This window comes from Peromyscus eremicus, chromosome 7, assembly GCF_949786415.1.
Source record: "Peromyscus eremicus chromosome 7, PerEre_H2_v1, whole genome shotgun sequence".
Taxonomy (NCBI): Eukaryota; Metazoa; Chordata; class Mammalia; order Rodentia; family Cricetidae; genus Peromyscus; species Peromyscus eremicus.
Window position 1 is genome coordinate 26,947,213 of NC_081422.1, and position 21,858 is coordinate 26,969,070.

Here is a 21,858-nt window from a genome sequence, read left to right on the forward strand (position 1 = left end):
GAGCAAATATTGCTGCATTCGACAAATGTAAGTCCTCATCAGCCTCACTCCCGTGCTTTCTTTTCAATTTAGCAGCAAGGCTTAGTTACTGATGGCCCTTATTCCATGTCCAGTGCTGCTCCCAAAGGGGTCTACGGAAGAACAATTCGTGACATCCCCATCAATTCCTACCTCCCAAGGCTGTCATGCCTTTGAGCATTAAAAGCAGGACGCTGGCCTCAGCTTTTCACTGTTTTCAGTTATTTAAACAAAACTGTAAGCCATATATTTGAATGGATTTTAGTTTTTCTCCCTGTGGATGTTTTATATCCTCAAGTCTTTTGCTTTGTGGTACTTCTTTTTTCTTGCTTAGCCAGTAGTTTTGTAGGGGTTTTTTGTTTGGAAACTGAATCTTGCTGAATACTGCTAGCTGGCCTGGAACTATGTAGGCCAGGTTACCCTCAAACAATTCTGCCTTTGCACTCAAGAACTGGGATTACACGTCACTCTGTAGGCTTTATCATCACTAACCGTTCTGTTTCTCTAAGTTTCAACCAGTGTCGGAAGAGAATGTTAAAAGTATGACCTTACTTCATCTTCAAAACAGCACAGCAAAGTACAGGTCATGGACAGTGAAACCGCTCTCTGCAGACAAAAAGAGCAAAGGTCTCTGACCTTTGGTTGCTATTAGTGTTGTCAGTGGGGAGTTTCCAGCTTGTCATTCCAAAGCCTGGGTTTTTTTCTGTGCACTTGGCTGTACTCTGAGAGGGCAGTCTTTTTTTTTTTTTTTTCGAGACAGGGTTTCTCTGTGTAGCTTTGCGCCTTTCCTGGAACTCACTTGGTAGCCCAGGCTGGCCTTGAACTCACAGAGATCCACCTGGCTCTGCCTCCCGAGTGCTGGGATTGAAGGCGTGCGCCACCACCGCCCGGCTTGAGAAGGCGGTCTTAAAGGACAGTTGGCTGTGGATGTCCTCAGTTAAAAAAGAGTTTGTCTTTTTTGTTTGCTCAGTGCTGATTAACGCCCCGCCCCCAGTCTCAAGTAGTCCAAGCTGGCCTTGAACTTCTGCTCCTAGGGCCTTAACCTCCGGATACACCACCACCCCAGGATTATGGGGTGCTGGGGATTGAGCACAGGACTTAGTGCATGCCAGGCAAAGCATCCTACCAACCGAGACACTTCCTCACCCCGATTGCTTCTCGAAAAATACTCTTCGAAAATGGTAAAGGGTTGAAAACAGAGGTGTAGTGTAGGCGCTTTAGGGGACGGCAGGGACTGATGGCAGAGTCCCCTTGCTCCGGAAGGCTGATAGGCCCGGGGGTTGCAGTTTGTTTAACCGGTTTCTGTGGTCCCGGAAAGGCGTGCCCCAGTCATACTGAGCCCCCGGGCACACGAGGGGCTACAAGTCCGCGCCGGGGCGGGTAGATGCACGGCCCACACCTCCAGAGCTTCCCAGGACCCAAGGGTGGGGGGGCTAGGTGGGCTGGGAGCCAGGGTTCGCATTGGGTCTTCCACGGTGGACACTCAGGCACATTGGACCCTGTTCCTCCACTTGCCCGCCAGGGTTCTCCGATGGGCCTTGACCCTGAATGCATAGAGTGGGGCTTTCTGATTGGCTTAGAGTACAAACGCAAGCGAGCACCGCCAGAGACCCGCTCTTCTATTGGGTTTTACATGAACAGCAGAGCACGAAATAAAGAGGCCTTCTGTCATTGGGCCATTGTGTGAATCTCCTTTTGCCTTCTCTGCCGACTGAATTAACGTCCCAGGATTTTCGTCATGACTCTTAAATCTGGGCTTGTCAGTTCGGCCCAGCGTTCCAGGTCTCTAGGCACAGCATGGGACTTTCAGAGTTTAGCCAATCACATAGCGTTGAGATCAGGTTGCCAGGCAGATTATGCTAATAAGACCCCGCCTTTTATGCTGCTCCCACTCTGCGGCGGGAAGAACCACCTGGAGGCGGCGGGGGGGTTTGATTTCCATCACCCCTAGGGAGAGAGGATCCGGGACCCGCTGATCTTCCAGCTCCCCTCACCCCACGTCGTGTAAGTACCTAAAGGATTAAGGGAACCGGATAAACCAGGGTCCAGAGTATCCCATCGCCTGGGAGAGTGTTTCGTCTTTGCTTAGTCCCACCCAAAATGGCGCCCAGCTCTTTCTGCGTCTCAGCGCCCGGCCGGGGCCAACCGACCGCGGACCCGGGTGGGGGGGGACCTGATGGTAGTGGTGGGGGGGAGCAATCCCGGCGGCACCGCCCGATGGTACAGTCCAGCCGGGGCTGGGACGAGGCACCTCGCTCGGGGTGGGGGGTCAAACCATCTGCACCTTCTACGCGAAAAGGGGCGAGGGCCCTCCGGGAAGCCGTCCGGGCCCCGCGTCCGTCCAGCGCGGGCTGGGGCGCCGCCCGCCTCGTCTCCCCGGCGCGCAGCTTGCCCCGCGCCCCCCGAGCGGCTCGCATGCCCCGCCGGCCGTGCGCTCCTCTCCTCCCCTCCCGCGTTGGTTGGGCCGGGACGGCGGTTGGGCTGCCTGCGCGCCGGGCGGCGGTTGGGCGGGCGGGTGTCCGCCGGCCGGGACCCGTGCGGGGGGTGGCGGCGCGCGTGGCCGTGGGCCCTGGCGCGGGGTTCCCGGCCTGCGTTTCCCTGCCGCCCCGCCCGCGACGGTGTGGGGAAGGCCCTGGCGGGTCGGTCTGCAAAGGCGGTGGCGGGCTGGGTAGGGCGGAGGCCGAGGACCTGCAGAGCTGGCGAGGCCAGTCTCTTTTAGCCGGGTTCTCCTTGAGCTAATGCTAAAACGAGGAAAAGTCTGGAGCCAGGTTACTTAGGTACTAGGTAAAATGGAATAGCTGCGGTGTGCGTTCCCGGCGCACGAAGGCTGCTGAAATTGGGTGCCATTTCTTTTAGCCGTGTTAGGTGGATTAGTTGGATTTCAACCCATTTTCAACCAGTATATACGTACACTTAAGTTAGTGGGTAGAGAGGTGGCTTTGTGGTGTCATTGATGAGATTCATCCAGCTAAATCCCATGCCCTGAATCCTTACACGGGTTAAAGCTTGCCTGTACATCTCCCACCAGTCTTGTGCTTAAGGCCAGTTGTATCTACTTTTCACTAAAAACAAACTCGCTCGTGACTAACCTGTTCGCGCCACTGCCGCAGTAAGGTCTTTGTGTGCCCGGGGGTGTGCAGCATTACATTGTATTCTTTTGTGCCCATCCACTCCACCGTTGCCACTACAGGACCTTCTGCACTCACGAACTGTACTTATTTGTTGCTCCAGAATTGAGAAAACATAAAATCAGGATTCATTGGGGGCAAAGCAACATACAATATTTGCTCAATCTGGTATATTTAGTAACTTTACTAAGTTTACATTTTACAAATGGAGGCGAAATTGACACAGACTGAACTGTTTTCACGGGAACGATTCCTTGCCATTTAGTAGGTTTACATTTTTATTTTGGATCAAGATTTTCTTTTTCACCGTGACTCAGTTAATCCACTAGCATCCACTTTTTGAAGTAGTTACCTTTTTCTAAAGAGTTTTTTTTTTTCAGATTAAGTCTTTTTTTTTTTTTTTTTGGTTTTTCGAGACAGGGTTTCTCTGTGTAGCTTTGCGCCTTTCCTGGAACTCACTTGGTAGCCCAGGCTGGCCTCGAACTCACAGAGATCCGCCTGGCTCTGCCTCCCGAGTGCTGGGATTAAAGGCGTGCGCCACCACCGCCCGGCAAGTCTTTTTACTTGTGAGTTTTAATGATTTTTTTAAATGATTTCTTTTTACTAATGGTCCACCAAAAGTAATTTGCCCGTTGTTTTGCAGGTCTGAACATAGGTGAGAATGTCAAAAGTAAGGCAAGGCCCCTAAGTGATTTTACTTAGTGATTATGGAGTGTCAATCCAGTGTAACCTCAGTTGATTGGCACTGGCCAATTTCTTCTTGCCTGTTTTTTCTTCTAGTTTTAACAATCACACATAATCATCATAGAAACAGCATAAGAAGTAAGAACCCCTAAAGTAGGACTAGAGGAAATCCTTACTAATAAAGCTGTGTGTTAAAAGTATGAATGTGCACAAAATATTTGTGTGAGCACGTTGTGTGGCTTAGTATCTGTTTTAAGTGTGTAGATGGGTGCCTAAATACTTCATGGTGATTTGCCACATGAAGTCCACTGAACTGAAAGAGTAATTTTCTTATTCATTTTACTTAAAAAGTTACTTATTTTGAGACATGAAGTGCTGGCCGGCTTGGAACTTGCTATGTAGACTAGATTTTCCTGGAACTCAGAGAGCTGCTTGTCTGTGCTGGGATTAAAGGAGATTAAAGTTGAGCACGGATACTCCAAGCTTTGTTCTATTCTTTTGAGGCAGGGTCTCAGTGTGCAGTTTCAGCTGGTTTGAACTCTATACATCAGTGGTTCTCAATCGGGGTTGAATGACCCTTCACAGATCATTGGAAAACATAGATATTTACATTATGGTTCCTAACAGTGGCAAAATTACAGTTATGAAGTAGCAATGAAAATAATTTTATGGTTGGGGGGTCACAACATGAGGAACTGTATTAAAAGGTTGCAGCATTAGGAAGGTTGAGAACCACTGCTTGTAGATAGACCCTGGCTGGCCTGGCTCAAAGACCTGCCTGCTTCCTCTCCTGGGCTTAGTTAAATGTGTATGCCAGCACAACTAGCTCGTTTTCCTTTTTTATTTGTTTTCTGAGACAAGGTTTCTCTGTGTAGCCCTGGCTGTCCTGGAACTTGCTCTGTAGACCAGGCTGGCCTCAAACTCAGAGGAGTGCGCCACCACCACCCAGCACTTATTTGTTTGTTTCTTTATTCATTTATTTAAAGCTGTTGGGGATGGGGTACAGGTGTACTTTGTAGAGTCGTTCTCTCCTTCCACCTTAATGTGGGTTCCTGGGAATAAACTCAGGGGACCAGACCTTCAGGTCAAGCAGCTTTACCTGCTGAGCCATTGAAGAACCTGCTCCATTTTAGGCTTAAAATCCACGTTATAGTAAAAACAAGCGGGATTCATTTCTGTTTATGATTAAACCTGTATTTCTCAAGGACTGGGCTATGCCCCACCTGTAACCTTAACTACTAATGGCTCTGTACTGCCTGTTCCAGGAATGGCAACCATGTCGTTGTTTCAAAAAGTTGTTTATAATCATCCTGCAACCATGTCTTTGTTTCAGGAGGTTAGATGACTACCTGTTATGGCTATCCTGCATGTCTTTGTTTCAGGAGGTCCTTAGGACTAACCTGTTACGCTTATGTTACGTTCTGTAACCCGCCTATTTTGCCCACCACATTTCCCATTTGGAAACCCCCTACCTCTGAGCTATAAGCTTTGTCTTCCTTACATGCATTCTTGACCTCTTGAATCCCACCTCAGGGGGAAGCAGCCCATGTACGAATGACAAAGCTTGCTTTAATTAATTTGGCCATGATGATTTGGGTTAGTGGTCTTTCTCCTCCCATCTTTTGAGATTAACATCGTTTCACTGACCCAGGATTTGCTTTTAAAAAGTAAAATGAGCCGGGTGGTGGTGGCACATGCCTTTTAATCCTAGCACTTGGGAGGCAGAGCCAGGTAGATCTCTGTGAGTTGGAGGCCAGCCTGGTCTGCAGAGGGAGATCCAGGAAAGACGCAAAGATACACAGAGAAACCCTGTTGGGGGGGGGGGGGGCGCACGACACCAGCAAGCTGGGCAGTAGTGGCACACACCTTTAATCCCAGCACTCGGGCAGAGACAGGCAGATCTCTGAGTTTAGACCACTCTGGTCTACAGAGCGGTTTTCAGGACAGCCAGGGCTACAGAGAAATACTGTATCCAAAAACCAAAAACCAAACCAAACCAAACCAAAAAGACAAGCAAAACCTTGGGACCAGAGAGATGGCTCAGTGGATAAAGTGCTTGCTGTGTGAACCTGAGGACCTGAGTTCTAATACCAGCACCCACATAAAAGCTAGGTATGAACCGGGTGGAGCACGCCTTTAATCCCAGCACCTCCCGGGAGGCAGAGGCAGCCTGGTCTACAAAGTCAGTTCCAGGACAGCCAGGGCTGTTACACAGAGAAACCCTGTCTCAAACAAACAAACAACACCCCCCCCCCCAAAAAAAAAAAAAAAAGAAAGAAAAGAAAAGAAAGTGTAGAGCAATAGAGGAAGATGATCTCTGAGCTCCACATGTGCAGTCAGGCCAATAAACACACACTCACACATGCACACAATGAATACAATAAAGCAAAAACAACTGGAAAGGATAGGTTTCTGGACAAGTAGAGCTGACTAAGGGCGGAGAAACACTGAGTTGTAATTTCCATTCCTCAGTAAGTTTACATTTTCAGCAGTAGTAAATGCATGGTGACTGTATGATTTCATTTGGTAAAAATTATGTGGTGAAAACGAGTAAGCATCCTGTTGTAAATGTGAATGCCAACATACTTACTGCCACTTGAACATTCTAGAAATGTAGACACTCCCAGTCTAGCTATCTGCTTTCCTACATGCAGAACTTGTTTCTGTTTGTTAATCTCTGACAGATTAACAAATGGAAATTTAGCCTAGGGAGTTAAGAAATATGAAATGTTAGGGCTAGGGATATAGCTCAGTGGCGGAGTGTGACTGGTGTGTGTAAGGCCCTGAGTTCAGTCCCCAGTGCATGGCACGCACCCCCACCCTCACCCCCACCCCCCAACATCACTGCACACACAAGCTTGGGCCAACCAAATCTTTGCAGAGTGGTTCCATTGCAGTTCTCCAAGGGTCCAGGTGCGGTAGGAGCAGGAAAATGAATAGGGTGCTTTTCTTTGTTACTTTGGTCCATATTTTTTTCTGTCTTTTTTTATGTTTTTGGTTTTCAAGACAGGGTTTTTTCCTGTGTAGCCCTGGCTGTCCTAGACCTTGAACTCAGAGACTCACCTGCCTCTGCCTCCGCAGTGCTGGGATTAAAGGTGTTGGCCACCACAGACCAGCTCCCTTCTCTGTTTATGTGGTTTAGTTGAGTCACTGTATAAGTGGTGGAAGAGTATACAGTTCTACCCCTGCAGATAACATTAAATTCAGCAAACCATGTGTAAGATTTTGTAGAAAAAAAAAAACCAAAAAACTAAAGACTTTCTGGAGTGACTTTGAGTAACATGGTGTTAGTACTCTGAAAACATTTATGTGCTTAGTGTAGACCCAGCAGAAATATAGAATTAGACAAGTTGCTTCTAAGAAAGGGCAGACTACTCTTGAGAGAGAATTGGGAACTTCTCTGCTAGAGACCAAGAAGTAATACTTAAAACAATGTAATACTGCTTTTGACAAATTAATAATGATATATCAGTTGAACACCATAAGCAGTCCAGAAATAGGCTCATACATATTCAAACACCCAGGAAGCAGGTGAAGAGCAAAATGAGAAAGCTTTTGGAAGTTAATGGAGGAGAGTATATGCGTGGCCTCTGCATAGAGAAGAGACTCTTGAGCAAGGTTGTGGTGGCACACGCCTTTAATCCCAGCATTTGGGAGCAGAGGCAGGTGGTATTTCTGTGAGTTCGAGGCCAGCCTGGTCTACAAAGCAAGTTCCAGAGCCCTGTCTCAAAAAAAAAAAAGGTCTATTTTATTTTATATGTATGAGTGTTTTGCCTTAATGTATGTATATGAACCATGTGTATGCCTGCTGTTAGTGGAGGTCAGAAGAGGATGTCTGATCCCCTAGGACTGGAGTTACAGACAGTTGTGAGTCACTTTGTGGGTGCTGGGAACTGAACCCAGAACCTCTGCAAGAACAGCAAGTGCTCTTAACCACTGCGCCATTGCTTCAACACCCCCTTATCCCTTCTTGGATGTTTTCTGAACATTGGTGTGGGGGTGGGAGATGTAGAGGGAGAGAAAGAGAGTGTATATGTTGAAGTTGTCCCATTTATGACTTTTCATTCAACAATTACTTATTCTCAGCACTTCGACCAGTTATGAATCTCTGTGGTAACCATCACCTGCTGCAAAAAGAAGCTATTCTGAGCAAGGCTGACAGCAGTACTTGTCTATGGGCATAAATATAAATATTTAGAAAGCAATTTGATGGATATATTATATCCATGTAGCAAAACACTAGTAGTTTCCCACTAGGGCCTATGATCTCTCTTGCCACAGGCTTTTCACCAGGTTGACAGTACCTGGTAGGAATTCTTTCCCGTGGAGCCTGTCTCAAATCCAAGCACAAAACGGTTGGTTCCTCCCATAAGAGTTATACCACTGCTCCACCTGTGGATACATCTTGCCTGGCAGGTTGGTAGTGTAGTGTGCAGAACCTACAGTTGACTAAGGCTGTTGATGCTCTTTCTCTCCTGCTGGCCTACACTGTACCTTTCAGGATCTTGAAGGCTAGTCATTGGGATTAAACTTCCAGCTCAGTGCAAACTTGATTTCTTTTGTCCTGTAACTAAAATTTGTAGTATGTTTGACTAGCTCTTTTTGTTGTTGTTGTTTTGTTTTTGTTTTTTGAGACAGGGTTTCTCTGTGTAGCCCTGGTTGTCCTGGAACTCTCTCTGTAGACCATGCTGGCCTCAAACTCAGAGATCTTCCTGTCTCTGCCTCCCAAGTGCTGGGATTAATGGCGTGCCCCCTCTCCCCCAAATATTTGACTAACTTTTAGAAAGATGTGTCTGAGTGTTTTGCCTGCACATGTGTGCATCAGAAGAGGATGTTAGGTCTCTCGGAACTGGGGTTAGGGATGGTTGTGAGCCACCATGTGGGTGCTGGGAACCAGACTCTGGTCCTCTGCAGGATCAGTAAGCCCTCTTAACTGCTGAGCTGTTGCTTCATTCCCTTTGACCAACTTTTTTTAACTTTTTATTTAATTTTTTTTTTTTTTAAGACAGAGTTTCTCTGTGTAGTTTTGGTGCCTGTCCTGGATCTCACTCTGTAGACCAGGCTGGCCTCGAACTCACAGAGATCCGCCTGGCTCTGCCTTCCGGGTGCTGGGATTAAAGGCATGTGCCCCGCCACCTGGCTATTTTTGTTTTTGAGACAGGGTCTAACTATGTAATGCTGGTTGGCCTGGAATTCACTTGTAGACTAGGCTGGCCTTGAATTCACAGAGATGTACCACCTGTCTCCTGAGTGCTGGGATTAAAAATGTGCACTGCCATGCACCCAGCACACTTTAAGAATTAAATATTTTTCATACCCCCACCTCCAGATCCATGGTTTTCAACAGTTATACACTGTAGCAGATACATATGAATATTGGTGGTGCTGGTGATCAAATGCAGGTCTAACACAGGGCAGGCTAGACTTCTATTGCTGGTCTACAGTTCTACCCCTGCAGATAACATTAAATTCAGCAAACCATGTGTAAGATTTTGTAGAAAAAAAAAAAACCAAAAAACTAAAGACTTTCTGGAGTGACTTTGAGTAACATGGTGTTAGTACTCTGAAAACATTTATGTGCTTAGTGTAGACCCAGCAGAAATATAGAATTAGACAAGTTGCTTCTAAGAAAGGGCAGACTACTCTTGAGAGAGAATTGGGAACTTCTCTGCTAGAGACCAAGAAGTAATACTTAAAACAATGTAATACTGCTTTTGACAAATTAATAATGATATATCAGTTGAACACCATAAGCAGTCCAGAAATAGGCTCATACATATTCAAACACCCAGGAAGCAGGTGAAGAGCAAAATGAGAAAGCTTTTGGAAGTTAATGGAGGAGAGTATATGCGTGGCCTCTGCATAGAGAAGAGACTCTTGAGCAAGGCGCTGCATGTGCTAATGGATTGACAGGCAACATCTTCAACAGAACATGGAAAATGAGAAATCCACATGTCTAAGATATATTATCTCTATCTCTCTATGTCTATATCTGCTCAACCTTGTGAGTAACTAAGGAAACATAAACTAAATCCACAATGATATATTCCCGTACACCCAAGTTGAAGTAGGCAACTCCAAATTGTAAGGATGCTGACAGTAGTGATCTTCATACAACACTGGTAGGAGTGTGTTTTTTGGCACAATTACTTTGGAAAGCAGCATTATTAAGAACCATCTCTCCAGCCCCAAGAAAGTATAAAATAGAGTTAGGTACCAGTGGAATTTGTAATCCTAGCACCAAGGAGGCCAAGACAGGAGGATCTGTGAGGCTCACTGCTGGTGAGATCCAGGCCTATGAGAGAACTTGTCTTAGGAAACATCAGAAAGGTGGACAGTGCCTGAGAAGTGACACGTGAGATTGTCCTCTGATGTCCACTTACAAGTGCACACTCTGGTCTACACTCTCAAGTATACACACACACACACACACACACACACACACACACACACCCCGTTTCCTTCTTTGTCCAACGAGAACTCTTCACTATGGCTTTGTAGTTACTTAGTTCGCTGGCTTTTGAGCAATTTGCTCAATTAAAGCTCTTTGTGGGTTGAGGAAATTACAGCCTGCTCTCCTTCCCTTGAGATGCAGTCTAGCCTTGTGATTTCATCATCTGGTGGAAACCGGGAGACAGCAGCAAATGCAAACGCTGCTAGGGCCTGGCGGCCTTGCCAGGGGTGAAAGCTGTTGCTGCAGTGGGGGAAGAGGTCCCGTGCTGTGGTCATGGGTCTGGAGTTCAGCCCCACGTAGTGTTTTGACTTTGGACAAGCAGCTGTTCTTGGTTGTGGTGAGGACTTTTTTGAAAGCTGATATTTAAAGGGCATTTCACAGTGCCTGGCACCTGCAAGATGTTCAGTAATGGCAGCCACTCTATTATTACTGTCCCACTCCTTGTTTACTTGGGTAACATTGAATTTCCACAGTCTGCATTTTGAGCCAATGGAACTGTGATTATGCTGATTTTTAAAATGAAGAGCTGCATCTGTCAAGAGTTCTCCGTTTTGTGATCTCATTGAACTCCTGTAGTGCATATATAAATGAGTCCAACATCTAGGCTCCACCTGAACAAAAGGCACAGCACACTTGTGGAGGTCAGCAGACTGCAGAGTTGGTGTTCTTCAACTGTGTGGGCCTTGGCGTCAGTCTTGGGTCCTCAAGTTGGCTGCCAAGTGCCTTTGAGTCATTTCAGTGGCTCTGAGCTGATTTCTAAACGCCTCTTCATGCAGGAAAAAAAAAAAGTGAATTAGTTAGGCAGTGGTGGCTCACACCTTTAGTCCCAGCACTCGGGAGGCAGAAGCAGGTGGATCTCTGTGAGTTCAAGGCAGCCTAGAACACACAGCAAATACCAGGCCAAGGCTACTAGTGAGACCCTGTCTTTAAAAAAAAAAAAAAAAAAAAACCTCATCACATCATTTAGAAATTCTATCATTTTGAAGTTAAACATCTTGTAAAATGGATCAGGAAAGAGAAAACTCATGCCTATAGTAAAGAGATATTTATTTCCAAGTCAGTTGTTTAATAATGAAGTAAGACTTTTCTGGATAAGTCAGTTTCATGATCTAATACCCTGTGGTAGCCACAGTTTAAATTTAACAGAACTAACAGTTGCACTGCACACTATACTATCATTGTATACAATAATAAATATCGCCCTTTATGTTAACAATGACATTGTGAGCTAGGAAAGACGAGGTATTATTTCAGCTGTCCAGATAAGGAAACCTTGCTTGCTTTCAGGTCTGTTATTTTTCCACTACTGCATTCTGAGAAAGCACTTTAAGAAATGTCCTGGTGACAGCCAGGGGTTGCAAGTGCACTCCTGTTATGCCAGACCTCTGGAGGCTGAGGCAGGATGCTCTGGAGTTCCAGGACAGTTGAGCTGCAAAATAACACCATTTAAGGGTGTGAGTGGGTCCTGGCTTGCATGTCTGAATACCAGACCAGAGATTGCTGACCTACCGTAGGAGTTTTATTAAGAAGGAGGAGATGGAAGTTTATTAGAGACCTTAATTATGTGCTGGTGAGAAGGAGGTTTTCTATGAGTGCATTGTGTGTGGATGTGTGTGTGCACGCATGTGAGGGTCAGAGGTGAACATTACATGTTTATCATTTTGCACCTTATTTTTTGAGTTAGGGTCTCTTGTTGATCCTGGAGGTCATCAATTCAACAAGACTAGCTAGCCAACAAGTTCCCTTGATCCTGTCTGTCTGCCTCCCCAGTGCTAGGATTACAGGCGTGTGTTAGCACACCTGGCCTTTCATGTAGGTTTTAGGCATCCAAACTCAGGTTCTCATGCTTGGCTGATGAGCGCTTTACCCAAGGCTGAGCCATCTCCTTACCCAAGATAAAGATGTTTTGTTTTGTTTTTGAGATGTGGTTTCTCTGTGTAGCCCCAGCTCTCCTGGAGCTCCACAGATCAGAGATCAGAGATCCTCCTGCCTCTGCCCCCTGAGTGCTGGGATTAAAGGCATTCACCACCATGCCCAGCTGTAGAGTTTTGGTTTTGTTCTTTTTTGCTGTGCTGGAGGTAGAATACAGGGCCTTATGCATTCTAGGCAAGTTTTCTACCACTGAGCTAGATCCTTAACCTAAGATAGAGTTTTTAAAAAGCAGTAAGTGCCTCAATATGTCATCTAGCTGGATTGATCACTTTGTTAATAAAATACTTATTTTACCCATTTCACTTGTAACTGTGTCAAGGAATGAAAATGTGGAAGTGAGAAGCAGGTGAGGCCCTCATTAGCCTGTCTACATGGGCTGTGAATTAGCTATAAGGGAGGCTTCAAACCAGTATCAGTTAGCTTTTTAGTCCTGAGTCAGAATAATGGTTCGGTCTCTGAACAAGACTGTTTTCCCCAGAGGTTAAAGTTCGAGTGAACTTAGAGAAAACAGTTACTACTTCAGACTGTACCTCTGTCTATACTTCCAGGATTTTATCTTTGGGGTTGGATTTGTTATATTTGAGGCATAGTTACCTGCAGCTTTTGAGGCTGCAGAAGACCCGCTTACAAGTTTCCTACTTAGCTACTGTGAGTGCTACTTTAACTAAGGCGTTTGAGACAAGCGGGGCACGTAGCAATCCGTGCAGAGGCACACCTCACCACCGGTGGCATCGATCTCCGGGAGTTGTGTACAGTGATGCTGCTGTTCGTGAGGGTGCTCAAGGGTAAGCGCTGAGAGCCTTGTGACTCTATCTGTAGTGGATAACCGGGTGGCCCGGTACTGGTCAGGGAGTTGTTTGCGGCCAGTTTTCAGTCTCCAAATGACTTCCGTGAGTCCATATTTACATTGAGAGTTCACTTCAGGTGTCAGAGGTGTCTGGTACAGATTTGCTTGTTTCCATGTAGTAAGGGGAAGCTGGAAAGTAAATCCCCAGAAACCACCCTGGTTGGTAAAGAGAGTTCACCCCCTACCTCCTCCAGGATTCTAAGACATAAAGACCCACAGTTAGATTAAAGAATCCGGTGAGTAGCATTCTTTGAAGGAAGATGTAAATGTTCTTGTTAAGTTATTGTTTAGCAACAAAAAAGGTTTTATGTGTGTGTGTGTGTGTGTGTGTGTGTGTGTGTGTGTGTGTGTCCGTGTCCATCCATCTACGTGCACATGCTCAGGTCAAAGAACAACTTGCAGGAGCAGGTTCTGTTCCACCAGTGGTGATTCCGGGGATTGAAATCAGGTGGTAGGTTTGGTGTTAAGTGCCTTTCTGTACCCTCTGAGCCCAAGTTTCTTTTCTTTTTTTTTTTTTTTGGTTTTTTTTCGAGACAGGGTTTCTCTGTGTAGCTTTGCGCCTTCCCTGGAACTCACTTGGTAGTCCAGGCTGACCTCGAACTCACAGCGATCCACCTGGCTCTGCCTCCCAAGTGCTGTGATTAAAGGCGTGCGCCACCACCGCCCTGCTCTTTTTTTTTTTTTTTTTTTGTTTGTTTGTTTCCTTTTTTGAGGTGGAAGCTTTGGCCTTTGGAAGTTTGTGTAAGAATATTTATTCGCATCATTAAGTGGCGAAGAATTTTGAGCTCTTTGCCCCATGGTTATCAGAGGCCTCATTGTAATCAGCCCTCAAGTTACTTCTAGAATGATTGTGCATTTTTCTTTCTCTGCTGTGCAGGAACTAGATCTGGCTTACACAAGGATCACCTGGAGATTTTCAAAGATTCCTCTGCTTTTTCCTCTCTGTGCAACTGATTGCGAGAGATTCTTCAAGGGTCAGACCTTGGAATTTGCCTTTCACCTGCTTCTGTTTGAAACCAGAAAAACTGGTTCATGAACCTTGGAACTGTAGGTAGACCAATTGAATGGAGTTTAAAATTTTTACCTTTCTATTAAAAAACAAACACACACACACACACACACACACACACACACACACACACACAATTTTCACCTCTGTTTGATGCTCTTTCTTTTTTTTCTTTAGACTTATTTTATTATTTTATGTATGTGAGAGTTTTACCTGAATGTATGTCTGTACACCATGTGCTGCCTGGTGCCTGCAGAGCGAGGTGACAGAGTACAGACAGTTGTCAGCTGCCATGTTGGAGCTGGGACCCGAACCCAGGTTAATCATGGAGTGCTCTTAATCGTTGAGTTGTCTCTCCAGCCCGTTTGATGCTTAAAAAGTTAAAAATTAAAAAACAACTTTGCATGTGTGAGTGCAAACATGCACATGTGTGTGACCGGAGGACAGCCTCAGGCATCAGGCCTTGCCTTCTGCCGTGACTGATCCTGAACAGCAGGCTGGTTGGCCTGCTCTGGACATCACCTGAGCGCTAGGGATTTGATCTTTGTCCTGCATCGCAAGAGCTGTTCCCCCCTGAGTCATCTCCTCAGCTCTGGGCGTTTGTTTTGTCCCTTTCCCTCATCGTTACTAGTTCCTAAGCATTTCCTCAGGGTTTTGTTGTTTTGTTTTGTCGTGGAATTCTCAAGAAACCCACCAGAAATGCCTCCTTGTTTACTCTGGTGATAAAAGTTACACTTTCTCTGTTTGTAAAAGTTTATATTGACTAAACTTCCATCTTTTTTTTTTTTTTTTTTTTTTTTGGTTTTTTCGAGACAGGGTTTCTCTGTGTAGCTTTGCGCTTTTCCTGGATCTCGCTCTGTAGACCAGGCTGGCCTCGAACTCACAGAGATCTACCTGCCTCTGCCTCCCGAGTGCTGGGATTAAAGGCGTGCGCCACCACCGCCCGGCAACTTCCATCTTTTTAATCATAAAAAAACCCTGGAGCTGGACATGGTGGCTCATACCTGTAATTCCAGCATGCAAGAGGCCGAGGTTGGAGTCTTGCCTAAGTTTCAGACTAGCTTGGGCTACGTACAAAGTGAGACCCTGTCTCAGGAAAACGAAACAAAAAGTGCTTTGGACTGGAGTCTAGCTCAGTGGTATAGCTCTTGCCTGGTGTGCACTCAGCCCGAAGTTCCATCTACAACACTTAAATAAAGCTTTTTTGAGCTATAATTCATGTACTGTACAATCCACTTATTTAAACTGTATAACTTAATGACTTTCAAATCCTCACATTGTGCAACCCTCACCACAACCAGTTTTATAACATTCTCCTAACCCCCGTCTCCCCCCCATCCTCCCTCTGTCCCTCCCCCGCCCCCCCCCCCCCCATCTGTGTCCCTTAGCTGGCACCATTCATTCTCTCATTGACTCCCAAGCCATCAGCACCTGGTCTCTATTTTGTGTGTCTATGATTTCCCTGTTCTGCAGGTTTGTGTCAGTGGAGTCATGGAACATGTTCCATTCGTTACATGTTTCTTTGTTAACTAGCTCTTTCACATGGTATAGTACTGCCAGGCTTCATCCATTGTCCCGTCACCACTCATGCATGAGTGCTTCATCCCTTTTTCGTTTTCTAATGAATACATGTTAGTTATACTTAATACTGCATTTCATTATGTTTACTACATACATGTGTATAACATATTCTGAACGTATTTACCCCTAATCCTTTCTTGTCCCCCTCCTACTGATCTTCCTGTTCCCAGTCAGTCTTCCTTCCGTTGTCATGCCTCCCTCCCTGCCTCCCTCCCTTCCTCCCTCCCTTCCTCCCTCCCTCGTTCCCTCCCTCCCTCCCTTCCTTCCTTCCCTTCCTTCCTTCCCTCTTTCCTCCTCCCTCCTTCTTCCTTTCCTCCTCCCTCCCTCCCTCCTTCCCTCCCTTCCTTCCTTCCCTCTTTCCTCCTCCCTCCCTCCCTCCTCCTCCCTCCTTCTTCCTTTCTCCTCCCTCCCTCCCTCCTCCCTTTCTTCCTTTTTTCAGTTTTGGCAAACCCCTCCCCCCCAGTTTAAACAGGCTGCTGTAGGAGCGTGGGTCGCTGGTTTTTTGAGATATGGGCTGTCTGTGAAGTCCTGGCTGGTCTCAAAGTTGCTGGCCTTCTGCCTTAACCTCCCAATTCTTCATTCCTTTTTATGGGTATGTATATAGATATTCTACATTTTATGCATCCTGTTATTAGTTGATGGGTACTTGGATTGTTTCCAGTTTTTAGCTCTTATGAATAACATTATGAATATTTATGTACACGTTCTTTGGGGAAATACGTTACTCCACTAGGGTTTATTATGTCTTCATAAGGAACCAGTGCATCATCTGGTAACTGTTTAAACTCTTGATCAATTGCCAGACTCTTTACCAAAGTGCCTACAGTATTTTATATCACCAAGAGCAAGTGAGGGTCCTGGTTTCTCTCTAGTTTCACCATTTGTTCTCATCTTACTCCATCAAATTTAGAATAAACTGAGAAAACGAAGATCTCCTACTGACATGAGGGTAACAGAAACTAGAATGTCATGAACAGAATCACTTCTGTGTAATGCAGCAACATGGCCTGGCATTAGATTAGGAGCTCACTAGATGATGCGGTGTATCATTATTTTACCGAAACTGAAGTCCCCAAACCTATGTTCAACTTCATTCATTCATTTATTTATTTATTTATTTATTTATTTATTTATTTATTTATTTATTTATTTTTTATTCTGGGAAATCAAAGCCAGGGCCTCATACAAGCTGGGCAAGTGCTCTTCCACTACTAAACTCCCAGCCCTTTGTTTTGCTATTTTTCTGACTGGACAAACCTTTACATTTAGTGGCGAGTTCACAGTTTGTAGCCTGTATGCTTTGAATTTCAAGAATACCTTGCTTATGCAAGAGCAGAAAGAATGTGTGGTATGTTTTTTTCTTATAACTATTCTCATTCCTTTTAATCCTAGAATGAACATGAATTACTAGGGTCTATGGGCAATTTTATTAACAACCACATTGATGACAAGGGGCATTTTTGATGGTTCCGGTGTATGAGTTATGGCATTTAGTACTTTCTGTAGTTTTCATTTACATAATTCCATTTTAATATACTTTTTATTTTTTGGTACTAGGACTTGAACCTTCGTGCATGCTAAGCCACAGCACTGAGCCATACCATAGCCATCTTTAACTTGCTTCCTAGTTTCACCATTCTACTGCAGGGATAACTGTGCTGGTATCATTTGTACAGGAGAGGTTAAGTTGGAGTGACTTAACTTACCTGGCTGCCAGCCTCAAGAATCACCACAGCTGGACTTGCCCATGCCCACTGCAGCCTGCTTTAAGCACTGGGTGCAGAGCCTCCTCTCAGGGCATGGGGATGTTGGAGCAGACCTTGTAGCACTGTTCGGAGAGTGTGGCAGGTTGTGGGTGTGGAAACACTCAGAAGCTACCAGTCACCAGTGACAGGCCATGGAGTAGAGAGTCACACTTCTTAATTCCTTCCCTGTGTTTGGCTTCCAGCTAATTCTTTTTTTTTTTTTTTTTTTTTTTTTTTTTTTTTTTTTTTTAAAGATTTATTTATTATATATAGAGTGTTCTGCTTGCATGTATGCCTGCATGCCAGAAGAGGGCACCAGATCTCATTATAGATGGTTGTGAGCCATCATGTGGTTGCTGGGAATTGAACTCTGGACCTCTGGAAGAGCAGCCTGTGCTCTTAACCTCTGAGCCATCTCTCCAGCCCATCTTCCAGCTAATTCTTTGCATTCACAAGAACTGATGTTGAGTTTAATTTTTCATAACTTAAGAGCAGCTGAACTCTGTACCTTCAGTTGTCTAGACGGCAAGAATTCAGATCCTCTCAGGATATTCTCACTTGCAGAAAGAGTCACTTGTACTCTGCTTTTTCCCCGGTGTTTTCCCCCTTTCTGGTTCATTCAAGCTCAGTATAAATTTTGATACTGTACACACACATAATTTCTTCACTGTGGTAGCAGTTGTAGGTCGTTTTTAACTATAACAGATTTTGTTTTGTTTTGAGACAGGGTTTCTCTGTGTAGCTCTGCTGGTCCTGGAACTCATTCTGTAGACCAGGCTGGCCTTGAATTCACAGAGATCCTTCTGCCTCTGCTTCCTGAGTGCTGGGATTAAAGGCATGCACTTCTGTGCCCTGCCTGATAGTAGGTTTTTAGTTGATGAGAATTCATCCTAAGTGGACTTTTTGTTTCCATTTGTTTTAGTTTTTTTGAGGCAGGGTCTCTCTATGTAGTCCTGGGATTCAACTATGTAGACCAGGCTGGCCTCAAACTCACAGAGATCTGCTGCCTCTGCCTCCTGAGTGCTGGGATTAAAGGAGTGCTCCACCATGCTTGGCTTCCTGCCTTTTTTCTTTTCCTGCAGTGCTAAGGATAGGACACAGAACCTCATACAGGGTAGGTAAGTGCTGTCACTGAGCCACACCCCAGATCCCAGTCCTTTTAATTGATGGTAATGCCTAACAGAGTGTTAAAGGAGAGGCAGGTGAGAGAGGATGTGCAAAATGACCACCCAAGGAGGTAACAGTGACTTTGGCAGCTGGATGATGAAAAATAATTAGATTTTCCATAATATTGGCCCAGAGCATCCAGGCAGAGACAACTGTTGCCCTTGTCCTAGGGGCAGATGAGCCTGGGGAGGGTATAAAGCTACAGGGGAGGAGGGGCCCGGAGAGAAGCTGCGCAACACAGCTGCTGCAGCTCCAGCTGGCCGAGGGCTTGTGAAGCAGATGTTCCGGATACAGGAGGAAGGCCAGAGGAACGGAGTCGGGACAGAGTTTTAAGGAAGTTGTGAACGCCATCGAAAGGCCCAGTAGGATGAGAAGTGTGGAGTAAGCCTTGCCTTTGGCACATACATTTGAAAAAGTGTGTTTTCGGTTGGGGATGTATTTTCAGTGGGTAAAGTGTTTGCCTTGCATGCACACGACTCTGGGTGCAGCTCCCAGGACCACCTAAACCACTTGCGGTGGTGCACGCCTGTGTGTTGGCACTTAGGGAACAGAGGCATGGTGATCAGATCAAGGTCATTCTTGGCTACCTAGTGAGTTCCAAGCCAGTTTGGGATATACTTTTTTGTTTTAAGTATATTCTTGGGGCTAGAAAGATGGCTCAGTGGTTAAGAACACTGGCTGCTCTTCCAGAGGACCCTGGTTCAATTCCCAGCACACACATGGCAGCTCACAGTTCTCTGTGGCTCCAGTTCAGGGGATCTTACATCCTCACACAGATATACATTCAGGTAAAGCACCAATAAGCATGAAATTAAAATAAATAAATTAAAAAAAGTATATTCTCAAATGAGGCAATGGAGATGAACAACATGTATCTTTTTTCAGTACATGTGAGAAGGAGTGAACAGAGACACAGGTAGTTGGGTAGGAAACAGGGTCCATGGGAAACTGTTCATTGTAAACATTTTATCAGCATACAGCGTATGCCTAGGAATCTTCAAACTTGTTTTTCAAGTACTTAGGATCAGATCAGACCAAGGACCTCATGCATCCTGGGCAAAGGCTTTATCACTGACCTAAAACCCAGCCCTCATTCCCAAACCCCGTGTGTGTGTGTGTGTGTGTGTGTGTGTGTGTGTGTGTGTGTGTGTGTCCCCTACTGAATGCTGAGAGTGAAGGCCTGCACCACAAGGCCTGGCTTGTATATTCAATACAAATAGGAGACTCTAGTGAATATTTGCTGGTGTTCCCATGGGGAAGGAAGTAACAGTGCAGGAGAGACAAGGAAGAGCTCGTCAGGGCCCAAGAAGGCTGGCTCTCAGCCACCTGGGCTCATGGCTAGTATTTGGTTTGACTGGGGTGTTTCCTGCATTGTCACTGGAAGGGTTAGTGAGTGTGTGTAAACCCCAAAGGGAGCTGTTTCCCAGTGACATGTGAGACAAGTTCATCAATTGGGAGTTGAGGTGGGAGCAACTTTGAGCAAAAAGAAGAAAAGAAATGGTCCATTTTAGGAGTGAGAGCTTGGGGGTTGAGGAGATGGCGCAATAGATAAAGCGTGTGAGGACCTAAGTTCAGAACAGCAGCATGTGCCTGTAACCCCAGAGCTGGAGAGAGACAGGTGTGTCCCTAGATGTCACTGGCCAGCCTGTCTAGCCAGTCCTTGAGCTCCAGGTTCAGTGAAGAGACCCTGTCTCAAAAAATCAGATAAAGTGGTGAGTGATAGAGGAAGACAGCAGACCGAGTGAGAGCCGGAACATGATACAGTGGTGGACCAGGCTTCATCCAGCTTCTAGTGCACATTGCACATCACTCTCGCTTCATGGAAAGTGAGACCAGGGCCTTGGGGCCAGGCTTAAGTGTAGAGTGAATGCTTAGCCTTGCTGAGGCAGAGTTTGATCTCTAGTATCAAAACCAAAGTGAGACCAGGCAGTACCAATAGAAGCTTTCCTCTTGAATGGCTAAGGCATGAAGCTGATGGGAGTTTCCAAGAGGGCTCTATAACGTTAGACTTGGAAATTTAATGCAGTAAAAATGTTTAATTGCTGCAGTGTTTCGGCTGCTGCAGGACTGTTTACAGTGTAGTGCCAGCATCAATTGTGTAGAAACAAAGGTCTGCTCAGTTTTAACTGTCACTGTGTCTAGTCCTTCCTAAGCTATGGTCATTATCAGTGGACACTGAGTAACTCTATAAAGATTAGCTCAATGATGACAAACAACTAAAATTTAATATTTTATGATAATGAAAATAACTTTTCATTATAAAAACACGGGCTGCAGCCAGGCATGCTGATATATGCCTGTAATCCTAGCACTTAGGGGATAGAGGCAGGAAGATCAGGAATTCTGGGTCATCCTCTGCTACACACTGAGTTTAAGGTCAGCTTGGGCTATCTAACAAACAAAACCCCCAAGAAACAAACAAACTAACAAACCAACAAACCAGACTGAATGCTATTGAAAAGAATTGGGAACTGGGCATGGTGTCAGGAACTTGTAATCCTAGCACTCAGGAGGCAGAAGCGGGAGAAGAGTGAGTTCAAGGGAGCCTGGACTACATGGTGAGACCTGTTTCCAGAACCAAAAACAGACAAGAAAGGAAAAGGTTCAGAAAGCACCTAAAGCTGGAAAGAAGTTAAGTAATAGTCACTGTGGAGCTAGGGCCATAGCTCACTGGGAACATTGGCACCAGACCCTGGGTCCAAGCCTATCACTGCTAAAAATAAATAAAAGTAAAGTAGAGTTGGGGAGATGGCCTGTGTTAGCATTAAGGCATCTGTACTGGCCTGCCCTTAGGGGTCCTGACAGGATATTCCTCAGCTACAGCACTAAGAGCACCCCATGTGCGCATTTGCTATGTTTCCTTACAAAAGGCGGGCCTTGCCCACCTCCTGTCTCCTTTCTCTTCCTTTGCTCTGCCCCCTTGTCTGCCCCCCATCTCTGCCCCTTCTCTCCCCTCCCTCAATAAACCTCCCACTTGGTCCCTGTTGTGTGTTGTGACTCCTTCCCACCGTTTTAAAATTACGACAGCCCAGTCAGTAAGTTACTTGCTGCATAAGCTTGGGAACCTGAGTTTGATCCCTAGTACCCCCATAAAAGCAGGGGCAGTGGTACATGCCTGTGATACAAGCACTGTAGTGGTCGGGGCAGGAGGATCCCGGAGGCCTCCTGGCCAACTAGTCTAGTTGAGTTAATGAGCTCCAGGTTCAGTGAGAGACCTTGCTTGAAAATAATAAGGTGGAGAGCAATGAGGAAAAATACCCAGCTTTGATCTCTGGCCTGCACGTACACACACA

The 21,858-nt window shown here is 45.7% G+C and overlaps 1 protein-coding gene across 1 annotated transcript in view; it reads left to right on the forward strand.

The window, feature by feature from the left end:
• The first annotated feature begins 1,913 nt into the window (after positions 1 to 1,913).
• Positions 1,914 to 21,858, forward strand: part of Prdm10 (PR/SET domain 10) — a 103,869-nt gene continuing 83,924 nt past the window's right edge. Inside the window, exon 1 of the mRNA XM_059267564.1 lies at positions 1,914 to 2,022. The gene's annotated coding sequence lies outside the window, so the exon portion shown is untranslated. The remainder of the gene's footprint in view (positions 2,023 to 21,858) is intronic.